Source organism: Atta colombica, unplaced genomic scaffold (genome assembly GCF_001594045.1).
Source record: "Atta colombica isolate Treedump-2 unplaced genomic scaffold, Acol1.0 scaffold9, whole genome shotgun sequence".
Classification (NCBI taxonomy): Eukaryota; Metazoa; Arthropoda; class Insecta; order Hymenoptera; family Formicidae; genus Atta; species Atta colombica.
Window position 1 is genome coordinate 791,755 of NW_017259583.1, and position 12,806 is coordinate 804,560.

Consider the following 12,806-nt stretch of genomic DNA (forward strand, 5'->3'; position numbering starts at 1 on the left):
GTGACAACATTTTTGTCTACATACCAATCGTGTCCATAGATTTCAATATATCGATGGAAGGGTTCCATTAGCGCACAGTGCCACAGCACTTACAACCAATAGCCAACGAAATTTAATAAAATTATCGATACATACGTCTCGATAACGCACAAAGCAAAAAGAGCATTTTCCCGATAACGAATATCAGAAAAAGCGACTTAGTCCGATAATAAACATCATAAAATGGTTACTTCCCGATAGCACACGTCCCGGTAGTGCAAATTCCTATAGGACACAACAAAATGGTCCACTTCGCGATAGCACATGTCCCGATAGTGTACATTCCGATAGCACATATCGGGAAAAAGGCGCGTGTCACGATAGCGCACATCCCGATAGCACACATCACAAAATGGCCCCCTTCCTGAAAGCACACGTCTCGAGAGCACATGTTCCGATAGCGCATATCTTGATAGCACACATCATAAAAAGATCCTCTTCACGACCAAAATAACGTAAAGATGTATTCGTACATAAACATAAAAATCGATTAAATCCTAAAACACTCTTGAAGTACATTTTATTTTATCTATTAGGTAAAATTTGTATTTTATAATTTGAAATATTTGCATTTCACTTTTTTATTCTAATACACTAAAGTACATTTTTATAATTAAATCAGTGTACAATTTAATACGTTTTAATACGCATTAGTCCAATCGAATTCGCTATTAGATGTACAGATTAAAAATCTCGTGATCACATGTAAAAAGAGATGTCAACAGGTTTTTTGACATCGTTATTGATTGCGTTCAGCTGATTGAACTGTTTTGGAGCGGATCCGTGAGCGCTACTATTGGATGATTCTAGAAGAAAATACCAACAGCAGCGAACGCTCATAGATCCACTCCGCAACAGTAGAGTCTTCTGAATGCGATCATTGATTCTATCTGTGTAATTGATTTTATCTGTGATTGGTTGCGAGTAGAGTTCCTCTACTAATGCCTTACACAATAGAAAGAATAAGGAATTAGGAATAAAGAATAAACAATTTAAAGCTATCACAAATCTAGTTTTCCGATGTGTCCGAGTTCTGATAGATTAAAATCGTTCAAGGAAAGTCCCATTAGCATACATCCATAAATATTAGCCGGGGTTTCTAGTAGCTTTTCATTACTTTATCAATGAGAAAAATTTATTGGGAGGATTCCAATATCCCATATAATTGACTAATTTAAAATAAAATATTCTCATTTGTAAAGTAGTGAAAAGTTTCTAGAAATCGGCCGATTTGTGGATATGTACTATCATACCGTGCGCTAACCGGATCACCTATTTTATTTTAAATTAGGTAATTAGTGATTTGGGCTGTCAGAACTCTCCCAATCGTTTATTCATTATTCCTAAATCCTTATTTCTTTTATTGTGTACAGGACGTAAGAATTAAACCATCGATGATTTTTTATTTGTTCCACCATATTCAGGAACGAAAGCGATAGTAAGACAAAGAAAGCGATAATAAGAAAAAAAAAGTAAGATAGAAAAAAATGGCTTGTTGTTTTCTTACTTTAGATATGTTCCAAAATTCACTGCCAGAAAATGAATAGTATTCGTAACGTAAATTGTAGATTTTCAGCATTGGCAGTGAATTTTGGAACACAGCCTGTATCTATCTTATAGTCATGTTCCCTATTAATTTCGGTCGCGCATACGTTGTTTCTCAACTTAACCTACTTCAAATTTGACAATCGATACTTTAAATAAATCTTTGGTATGCCCATGGAATCTCCTTTGTGACCAATTTTAACGGATCTAGTTATTACGGATAAGACAGAAAAATACATTCTATCAAACATCAACATAGATATTTCAGTCATCTATTATCGGTAGATGACATTTTACTTGCTGTGCCTAACAACCAGATTTATATATTATATTAGGAATATTAGATGAGTTTAACTCTTATTAATGACAGATTGAGATTCACAGTTGAGCATAATTAGGACACTGTGGATTTTCTTGATATGAATTTGAGGATTATCGAGAATCTAATCAGATTCGATAATTATAGGAAACCGACGAATTCAGAACGTTATTTAAATTACAAATCTAATCACTCAATAGAATAAAAAAGGATAATCGGACAGTTTGACAGAATTTTTTTCCTTGCGCATCTGGAATATCATAAGAAAAATATTGAATCTATGATTAGTGTTCTACTCTCTAATAGTTATCCTTTAAATATAATCTTCTTCACAATTAACAACAGAATAAAAAACATTATCGAGAAAAAAAGATTTATACACGATTACAACTAAGAACAATCAATGATTCGAATAATAATAACAATCCAAAAAATTATTTCACGATACCATACGATACCATACGATACATGCATGAAATTTTGGAAAAATTTAAAACTGTGACGGAAAAGGTTGATTTCAAAGTTGCCTATAAATCCATGAACATATTAAAGTCAATCATTAGATTAGATAAGAATAAGTTAGACATAATGGAACATTGTAATATAGTATAAAATAAGTTGTCTCGATTGTGACGTTTCATATATAGGTCAGACGAAAAAAAAAGTTAAAACAAGAATAAAGGAATATAAAGTGAATATTAAGAGATCAGAAAGTTCATTGCACGGTAGTATTAGAACATTAGTTTGAATATGGAATACGAATTAGATCGGAAGAATATTTCATTATTAGATTCAGAGCCATGTTTTCAAAAAAGACTTAGAGACTGTCTGAAATAATATTCATTAAAAAATAAATTAAGGCTATTAACATACAAAATGATACAGAGCATATTTATCCGAAGCATATTTTCCTTTGCTTAATATAGTTTCCTCCACAATTCCAGCGTTGCCCTCTCCATCAGCTTTTCTATTGAGATTGTTTATAAATATACTGTCGTGATTTGAGTTTAACATAGAGTTTTTAATAGTTGATTCGTTCACAAGTTCACATTCTGCTAAGATTTATTAAAATTATTGCACACAGGTATGATATTATTGTACTTTCTTAATTACAATTCTTTTTTATTATTAATGTAACTATATTTATTCCATTAGAATCTGGAAATTATGTGTAAATAACTAAAGAGGACTAGCGATAGGACTAATTGACTGAATTTTAACAATAAACAATTTTTCAAGAATATAATACGATATATTATCCAATTATCTTCTCATTTTACTTAGAAAAGATAACTGAGAAATGATTATCATATATATGTTGGATTATTCTTACAACTCAGATAGCCAAGCGAAATTTAGCATATGGAATAAATTGATGCACTGCATGTATTGTTTTCAACTTGTCGATAATTTGCTTATTGAAATCTAATGTGAACTGAGTCAGCATCAGAAGGGCAAATAGATTTCATGAGTTTACGAAATTGTAAGAGTATACATTGAGAAATAATAAACTCGTCACGTTGATAGCAAACTGACAGCATGCTATGCACGTATGATGACAATTTGCCAGCAGTTTGCTGAATTCTAAGGAAGACTTTACGTGACATTAGAACAACAGACAGTTTGTGGAAACACTTTAGTTTGATTGACATTGAATCGGCGGAATAAGTGACAGCAATATATTGTCCTTATTTGACTATCTGGGAAGTTATAACACGGGTTATCTAACTTTTTATTGCGTTGATGCGATAATATATTATATGGGTGAGTTCTTAAGAAGTAATTGTATAATACTGAAGATGATCTAATTTAAGATCGAAACATTTATTTATCTAATTGTTGTTATATGTTTAAAATATAAAATATTAGCTGTGAACATCTTGCATTGTATACTGTTAAGAAATTTGTTCGTTTTATAACTACTGATGTTATTAACTCAATTAAGCGTACTGTATAAATGTATTCAATATAATGGCGCACATACACTGACTCTGCTCTGGTCATCTTTGACAGGGGTGAGTGAAAAATATATCAGAGTACGAATATATCACTTTGGTGCTATGCCAAACTGTTCTGTCAGAAACGTAAAGGTATCATTATATGGGGAGATCGAGTTTACTATTAGCTAAAAACAGGTTACGTGATCAAAATTAATGAAAGCAAGTTTACGATGCTCGACGCTCAATGCTTGACGTTGTCACGTAAAAATACCTTTAATGTAACATTTCGTGAACTCGTTCAGTTCATTCGACTGATCTGAATATAAATTCAGGCGCAACACTGAGTCAATTTTTATTTGCCAAATATATTGAATGCATTTTGAATGCAGTAGCCTAATTTCCATCGAGGGTTTGAACTGGGTCAGAATGCAAGAATCAATCAACTACAGTCGACCATTCCCCTGTTACAGTTGAATGCTCGACTGTAATTGATTGTGTTGGCGATCTTGCTGCGTGCACGATGGATTTGTGATGGCACAGTCATGCGATTACCGTCCAAGCGTTTCCCACAGTATGATTGCTTCGAGGATATTTGGTCCCTGTTTTCTAAATTTTATTTAAACAGACTTCATGTAGACAAACGTGTTTTACAGTAGATGCGGAAAGGATCTCAACGATGCGGTAGCGCAGTAAAATTTATTCATCGCGAGGCAAGACACGTGCTGTTGATGAGATAGTTAGAGCGGCCATGATGATCTGAATGTTTCTGATCGATTATGCGTAATGCATGCGTCGCTTAACAATCGACATCTCGTGGATTCTTTATCGATGTGATTAGACGATATGACTAGATGCCGATAGGGGTACCGAAAATGCCGCTCGCCTTGAAAGGGTTAACTTTCAATGTGACATACAAACATGAGTTCGTTAGCGTAATATGAAATGCGAATTGCTGTGATGCGACTCAATATCGCATCTAGTCATTGCAAATCAACTGAAAATCAACAAAGATTAACATCTAAGTAGGTGAAAAACAATATCATAAATCATTCTTATTCAAAGGTAAAAAGAAGCTTGCGTGAGACACGATATAATTAGAACGTAACAGTTAAAGATACTTAAACCTAAATGAGTTTGATAAAGCATGGACTAAGTTTTAATTGGTAATATTGATTAGTTTAGACAGTGGCCTTGGCAGTCTTCACAGTTGCGGTGCGCGCGATGCTGTCGGGACCGGGATGAACCTCCTGGACTTGCCCCATTGCCCACTGAAGTGGGGTTAGGTTCAGCTGCTTTATGAGCACAAGTTGATTAGTTGACAAAGTTCCCTCGTTGTCATCCACTTGGTTCGGGCTTGTAGAGAGTGAAGATATTCATTACTCCATCTGCGTCAAAAATGCTGCCGGGTTTCTACGCATTGCCATCGTAGCAGCCTATTTTCGTTGATGTCGCTCAAATCAACATAAGGAAAACTATTCAAAGTTGTGCCAACCAAGAAATGTCCCGAGGTAAAATGACTTAGGTACGCTAGGTCGGCGCTTAACGGTAAGAAGGAATGCGAATTGAGGATCGTCTCTATTTCACAGAGGGTTTGCATTTCCTCAAAGATCAAATGAACCTTGCCCACGATCCGAGTCATGTAGTATTTGATAGATTTTACAGCTGCCTCCCATAAACCTCCAAAATGGGGTGTATTAAGCGGAATGAAGCTCCATAAAATTTCTTCAACTCGCGCAGAAAATCCTTAATCTCGGACTGAACTTGTTGATCATTATATGTCGTATAATTCTTGAATTTTTCTATGAGCGTTCATGAAGGTCCCGTTATCCCAATATACGTGCGCGGGTCTATCTCTACGCGAAATAAATCGCTTAAAAGCGGCAATAAAGGCTTTGGACGGCTAAGGTCCAAAGCCTTTATTGCTGCTTTTAAGTCACTTACTAACTCTAGATGGACCGCCTTCGTGGCGAAGTACACAAAGAGCGAAACGGACGCCTTGTGACTCCGCGCGTTTCGATGCTTTCCCTCTTGTAACAAGAGTGGCATAGTCTACATCGCAGCGAGAGAAAGTCTAGAGACGTTAACTCGGCTGGCCGATAATGAGCCCATTAAGGGCTCATTATGGTAAGTCCATTAAGCCTTCTGATTGATTAGGTTTAGCCCTAAAAATAGGTTATACATTTTTGTATTATTCCACATACGGTGGCTCGCAATGATAGTGGCCAAAAGCGCTGGCGAAAGCACACGAAAGCCATCGTGACTTGCAAACCCGCGTGTAGTTTCTGTTCTATAATACGCTGAGTTAATATGTGTTTGCGTGACAGGAGAATTGGATGGCACGCATTGAACGCGAGATTTGAATTTTTCAACTTCCCGCCAACTCGCATTAGTCCGCTTTCATCTAAGAAAGGAGGTAGCTATAAGATATTACTAGAAGCGTTTATAATTTTGTTCTTGATATTACTAGAAGCGTTTATAATTTTGTTCTTGATATTTGCGATAGAATGCTCGCTGTTGCACGTTCTGCAAATACAATTTAAAGCGATAGATTTTTCAGGGGACATGAAATCAGATACTGCGTGCTGCCGATGCGCTTTGGATAATTTCAAACAATACGCTATGATGCGGCATATTTTATTTAAATTGGAATATTTATTTAGCAAGTCATCGACGATGCAAGGATGGGAAGCGGCTACGCGGATTTTCTTTTGTTTTTCGGAAAGATCATTGTCTAAACACGTGAAGGCACTGGGCGGTCAGTGTTTTTCAACCCATATTAAAAATTCCATTCCACCACCTCTTAGCATTGATCAAATCACAGGGATTTAGGCCTCGCGAGAATGTATCGGCAGGATTGTCGGAGGATGTTACATGATGCCAGTGTTTGATTTCTGTTAGACGCTGAATTTCACTCTATTTGCCACAAAAATTGACCACCGTCGCGAGGGGGAGATTATCCAGTTTAACGCAATCGTTGAGTCCGACCATAGATAAATCGGACATTGCGAGAGTTCCAAGGACTCCCTAACCTTGTTGATTAAGCGCGCCAATAGTAAGGCGGCCGATAGCTCTAATCGCGATAACGAGACGGTCTCATTATCTCTGATAATGACTGGCATACGGTCATGATTGTCTATTTCCAATAGTTCAGGGCAGTTCGAGGCCCATTTGCTTAACTCGAATGTTCCTAACTTTAACAGCTGAATGGTTTCATCGCGAATTAGTTTTAATTTATCGATTGTATCCGCTCCGGTGAGCATGTCATCGACATAAAAATCCCGAAGAATGCATGTTGAACCGCGAATGAATTGATGAGCGTGCTGCTCAGCCAAATGCTTAAGGCACCTGGTGGCCAGAAGCTGTATCGTAAGTGACGGTAGTGAGTTTGTATCGACATTAGCAGAGAGATCGTCGCCAGAGAATTCTCTGCAGGTGCGTCTAGGACGGAAGCACTAAAATTTGCCAATACATTTTTATGATGTCAGTGGTAATGACATAAGTGAAAAAACGAAAGCGTATCAAAATTGAGATCAAATTTTGTTGAACGGTCGATTCCACTAGAAGCGCGTCGTTTAACGATACGCTGGAACTGCTGCGGCAAGATGCATCGAATATATATGGATGCTCGACCGTTTTGAAGATACAATGATGGGAAAGATAAAACGATATTGGTTCTTCTGCAATAGGCGGCTCTAGGCATCGCATATGTCCCAGCGATAAATATTTGATGAGAAATGCCGCGTATTGAATTTTAAGCGTAGGATTGCGCTTGAAATGTCTCTTAATGCCCCTCGCTTGAGAAGCAATCGCTTGAGAGCTGCCTCATGCGAATCGCCAATGTTATTTAACATTTGCTCTCTGACCGGAAGTTTGACTGTATATCTACCCTGAGAATTTTGAGACACGTTGTCTAAAAAGTGACGCTCGCAAATATTTTCCTCCATTATGTAATTGTCCGATTGCGCAGAGATGTCATCCATTTGCCAGGCATGATTGACATGTCGTGTAATTCCGCATTAGTACGGACGCGTGAAACGAGTGAACCTTTGAGACGGTCGGTGTGATGCTGTCCAAACGATCCGCCAAAATCCAGCTCAGTCGTATTCTGGAGAGTTGGGTACTTGTCTGAAGACTTGACTTGACTAACACATAGCAGATTTCAAAACAACTTCCGCTCCGATTAAAAGATCAATATCCGACGATATATGAAATCAGCCAAACGAATGTTGCGCGGAAAATTAAATTTGTCCCACCCCGAAGAAATCACCGGAATTTTATCAGTAACCTGATCAGTCACGATGCATTCGATAGCCGCGGTGTACGAGTTGAGTCGCGATTGTAATTTGATTCTAACCACGTGATTAGACGAGATTACCATGCCATTGAAATCGCCGGAAATCAAGACATTTAATGAACGTTTCTAAACCGAGAGCTTCCACAAATTTCTTGGATATGAAGTTCGCTTGCGATCCGCAATCCAATAAAGCTCGACGCGCGAGCTGTCGCTGTCGCAGACGAGCACAACCGCAGTCGAAAGCATGACTTGTTCGCTATTAAATGATCCTGAAGTCACTAGGATGGAGGGGGGAGGAATTACCTTAGATGCAATTTCCTTATCGATATTGTTAGTCGATGGATCCGCGGCTGAGGGCATATAAAACAGCGTATTGTGCTTTGCTTGGCAGACTTTGCATTGATCAGAAGTATATTTACTTGATGCATGAGAAGAGGAACGCAAGTAATTGACGCAAAGTTTGTGACTGTGAATTTCCGCGGCCGTTTGCGATACTGGAAGTGCCACGAAGTTTTTGCAATAAATGACGTGATCGCCTTGACAGAAGTGGCATTTAGGCTTAACGGTAACCGCGCACGACGATGGCCGCTTAACATTTGGCTGCGATTTTGCCTCGATTTTCTTTACGGAAGTGATGCTAGCCCTTGTAGTAGCACCCTCGAGCATTTGACATCGATGAGCGATAAAATCTAACTGTTAGATTTTATCGCTTAAGCGCCGGCAGCTTGTTGCCTGTTAAGAAAGTTTCCCACTTGCGTAACGTGAGTGAAGTCAAGCTTAGAGGTTAGAATGACGAGAAGATCATCCCAATGCATCGTGGAACGCTTCAATGCCTGAAGGGTGTGCATATGTTTCGCGCCGTTAGAGATTCTTCTGAGATCGATTGAATTTTCCTTTGCCATAGCCGGCAAATCTATTATAGCCTTGACGTGAATTTGAACAATCACGCGCTTGTTGTCATATCGCTCTCTGAGAATTGACCACGCGACATTGTAATTAGCGTCCGTCAATTCTAATGAACTGATTACAGCGTTTGCATAACCGATGAGTGACGCCCGTAGATACTGAAATCTTTGTGTATTTGAGAGCGAGGTGTTGGAATGGATAACCGAGTTGAATGTATCGAAAAACGGGAACCATTCATATTTGCCGGAAAATATTGTAAATTTAACTTAGGTAACCGAACATGCGCACTACGTTTTGAGTCACGAACACTTAAAGAGGACGAAAAAAGATGGACGTTCGCAATGTCGGCGAAGGGGAAATGATCTTAGCGGATAACACATAGAACGCTTCCTCGAAATCATCTCGATCGCAACTTTCGGACTCATCTAATGATTCTAGATGCGATTGCACTTCGTTATATTCCGCCCAATAGTGTTCGAGTTTCGCCTTCCGCTCTTCGAGATGAGTCACTATTGACGGGCTAATGGCGGCGATTGACTCTACATAAGTTCTGATACGCGCACATGATGCCTTTATGGTCGCGTGCTGTCGCTTAAGTATCGTCGCTTCTGATTGGTCGACCATCTTGAATGCAAATATAAACGCGTGTACGCAACGGACGCACCGAAGGGAACTTGATTGGCAACGGAGACAATGGTCTTTCTTATCTTGTTACGCATGCAATTAATTTTAGAAGGGAATGCGTTAGATGCTAGATGCTTTCCAGTCGAGCGTTATTGGACGGAAACGTTCCTCTCGCAGATGATGCGCCGTTGAGGGATTCCGTTGCACGTCGTCTGGATTGGACCTTATTTTCCGCCATCAACAGGATTTCATCGCAAAATATTGATATTGCGTCAAGATATGACGCAATATAAGCCGGACTGCGTCTCTGATGCTTAGACGCGAGCCTTGCGGCTGCTTTTATTGAACTGTGTGCTGCCGCTGGTGCGACGCTTGTCTTGATGAGATAACCTTGTCTGACTGCTCGCCACTTCACTGAGGCCAAATACTTGACAGAATTCGGCTCGAAGGACCAAAGAAATGTTGGCTATCTTGCTGCGTGCACGATGGATTTGTGACGATGGATTTGGCACGACTATGCGATCACCGTCCAAGCGTTTCCCACGGTTGCTTCGAGGGCACTTGGTCGAGAAAAATGAGATTTTTCCTGCTTTCCAAATTTTATTTAAACAGATCTCAAATGTGGACGCCAAGGCCAAGAAAAGGCGGAACAAAAGTTAAAATTTTATTGCGATAAAAATATTAATCCCGAAAATATTTAAATGATAGAAGACCACGCATTTATGTTGAACGAAGGAAAAATTCATAAATTCGACAATGAATACGTAAGTTCATACCGAATAGTCGAAGTACTCGATAGAGGTAACATAAAAATTAAAATAAGAGAAAATCGCATGCGAATAGTACATATCAATAGGCTCAAAAGGGCATACTACAGTCAAGATGAGACTAGATATCCATTCTAGACGACCCTTTTCGTTTTTTTCCTTCTCTTTAAGGATCACCCTATGGGAATCCGAAATAAAAATATTAATAAGTGTTAACAACATGTCAATAGCTTAATAAAACTAATGTGAGTGTATATAAATCTACCATAAACCGTTATTTTGTTAAAGAAACTCGATTATTTTAAAATAGCGAGCCGAAATGCATCGATGAAAACAAATCCAAGATGGTCTCCTTTTTCTTCTTTTCTTTTATTATTATTTCTCCCCCCCCCCCCCCCCCCCCCCTCCCTCCTCATTATTTTTTTCCTTTTTCTTTCCTATTTTTGTTCCCCAATAGCAGCAGGTCTACATTGTGACATAGAGGAACTGTCAAAATCCAAAGTAAAAAGTACCCTTGAATCAACAAAATCGACGCTGTTTCGTTTCATCCATGCATTTCGCAACACATATGACAACCTTGCTTTTTTTTTTTTCGATGCATCCGCGTTTTATTAATACATATACCAGTAATGTTAAGCACGCGAAATCTATAATTATTTAGATAATTATATAGATTAAGTTGCGTACATCTCAAAGAAAATACAGGCGTGAACATTGCTTTAGAACCCGTAACTTATCGCGAGGCGAGCGTTGCTGCGATGACCATGTAATTTGCGTCGGGTGCCCACTAAAAATTCGGAACTATACTGTCCTCCTTTTGCCTCTTCTATGAACTTGCCAGCCACATTAAGCCTTTGCTGCCAGCAAAGACTAAATGAAAATCCAGTTTCAGACGAGGGTGTAGAACTGCCGCCGGATTGATTATCATGACAAGAATCACGCTAATCATGCACTTGAGAAATAAAGACATTTATCTGTCAAAAGCCAAGAATTTCTCTGTCAAGCACAGAGAGAGATCACACCACACCCCACTTGACGAGATCCCTGATCTCATCTTTGTTTTTGAAAAACTTTCCCTACTTCCATTTAAGGAGGGGAGTGTAATGTCCAGCACAAATAAATGATCCGTGCTGGGCGTCACGCGTTGCTATGACAACTCAGGTCTCACGTCACGGAAACAGGTACATCCTAACGCGATCTATGAGTCATCCCGCAAACTCGCAAATGAAAACGACGAATCACGCGTTCACAGTGTGACAGCGAATTCGAACTGAAAATGTACTGCACCTGCGCGATCGATTTCATTGAAATCCTTAATTAATGCAAAATTTCATTGAAATCTTTAATTAATGCTCTCTACTAAGATTACAGCTTGCAGTAACAATCAGAAAAAATGAATTGATAGTCACAATGATCAGATAAGGAAATCTTTTACTAGCGCGCTCTCACATGTTAAAGATAACAATTTTATTAATTAATTCAATAGTCATAATTAATGGTTGCAAGTAAATGACCCCGAGGTAGCTCTAAGATCCCCATAAAGGATTTTAAGATCCCTAATTATTCAACGAAGATTTTAATTCTAACATTCCCAAAAATGCCTAAACAAACATAAGGGAAAACCATTAGATGATTGAGTAGAGTTAATTCGATACTGAAAATCCAATACATAAAAATTCTAGATTCAGGAACAGTAATCAAATGGACAGTTCGAATGAATGTGAGTGCGCGAGATCAAAAGGGCTTCGCAAAAATCCCTTTTCGCGCCCTCGCACGATTAAAAACTACATTAATTAAGGAAAAATCACAAATTAAAAATTTATAGAATGTTCTAGAATAATGTTCCACTGGAGCCGAAATATTGGTTCATCTCTACGAGACATCATAGTTCTAATATAACGAGGTCCTTATCCAGAATGAACGCACTTCGTTTTAGTCGTTTTGTTAAAGTTTCACTGAGTTAAATCTTTCGCAAGCAATCGCAAGGTAGCCTGCATCGGTCATTATAAATTACCATTGCACGCGCCGCGTAAGGCTGTGAGCTTTTTATATTAAACTTCAATTATATTTCTATTGTCTTCTCGTTTATCGCGATCATTAAACTATAAAGTTAGAGTAAATGTTAAGTATTCAATTGTAATCAGTTTTAATTTTTTCTGTCTCTGTACACAGTTCACGAGTTCAACAGTATATTAAGGTTGTGCCAATATAATAATTCAATTAACTATTTTTAAGATTTCCAGGGTCCTTTCTATATAAAGATTATGCGTTTCGCGGATTTCTTCTGTGTCCAGATCCATTCTTGGAATGCCAATGTTTCGTGAACCTTGCACTTCATCAGGGTGAGGAGCAGCCTGATATTGAGTTGTCCG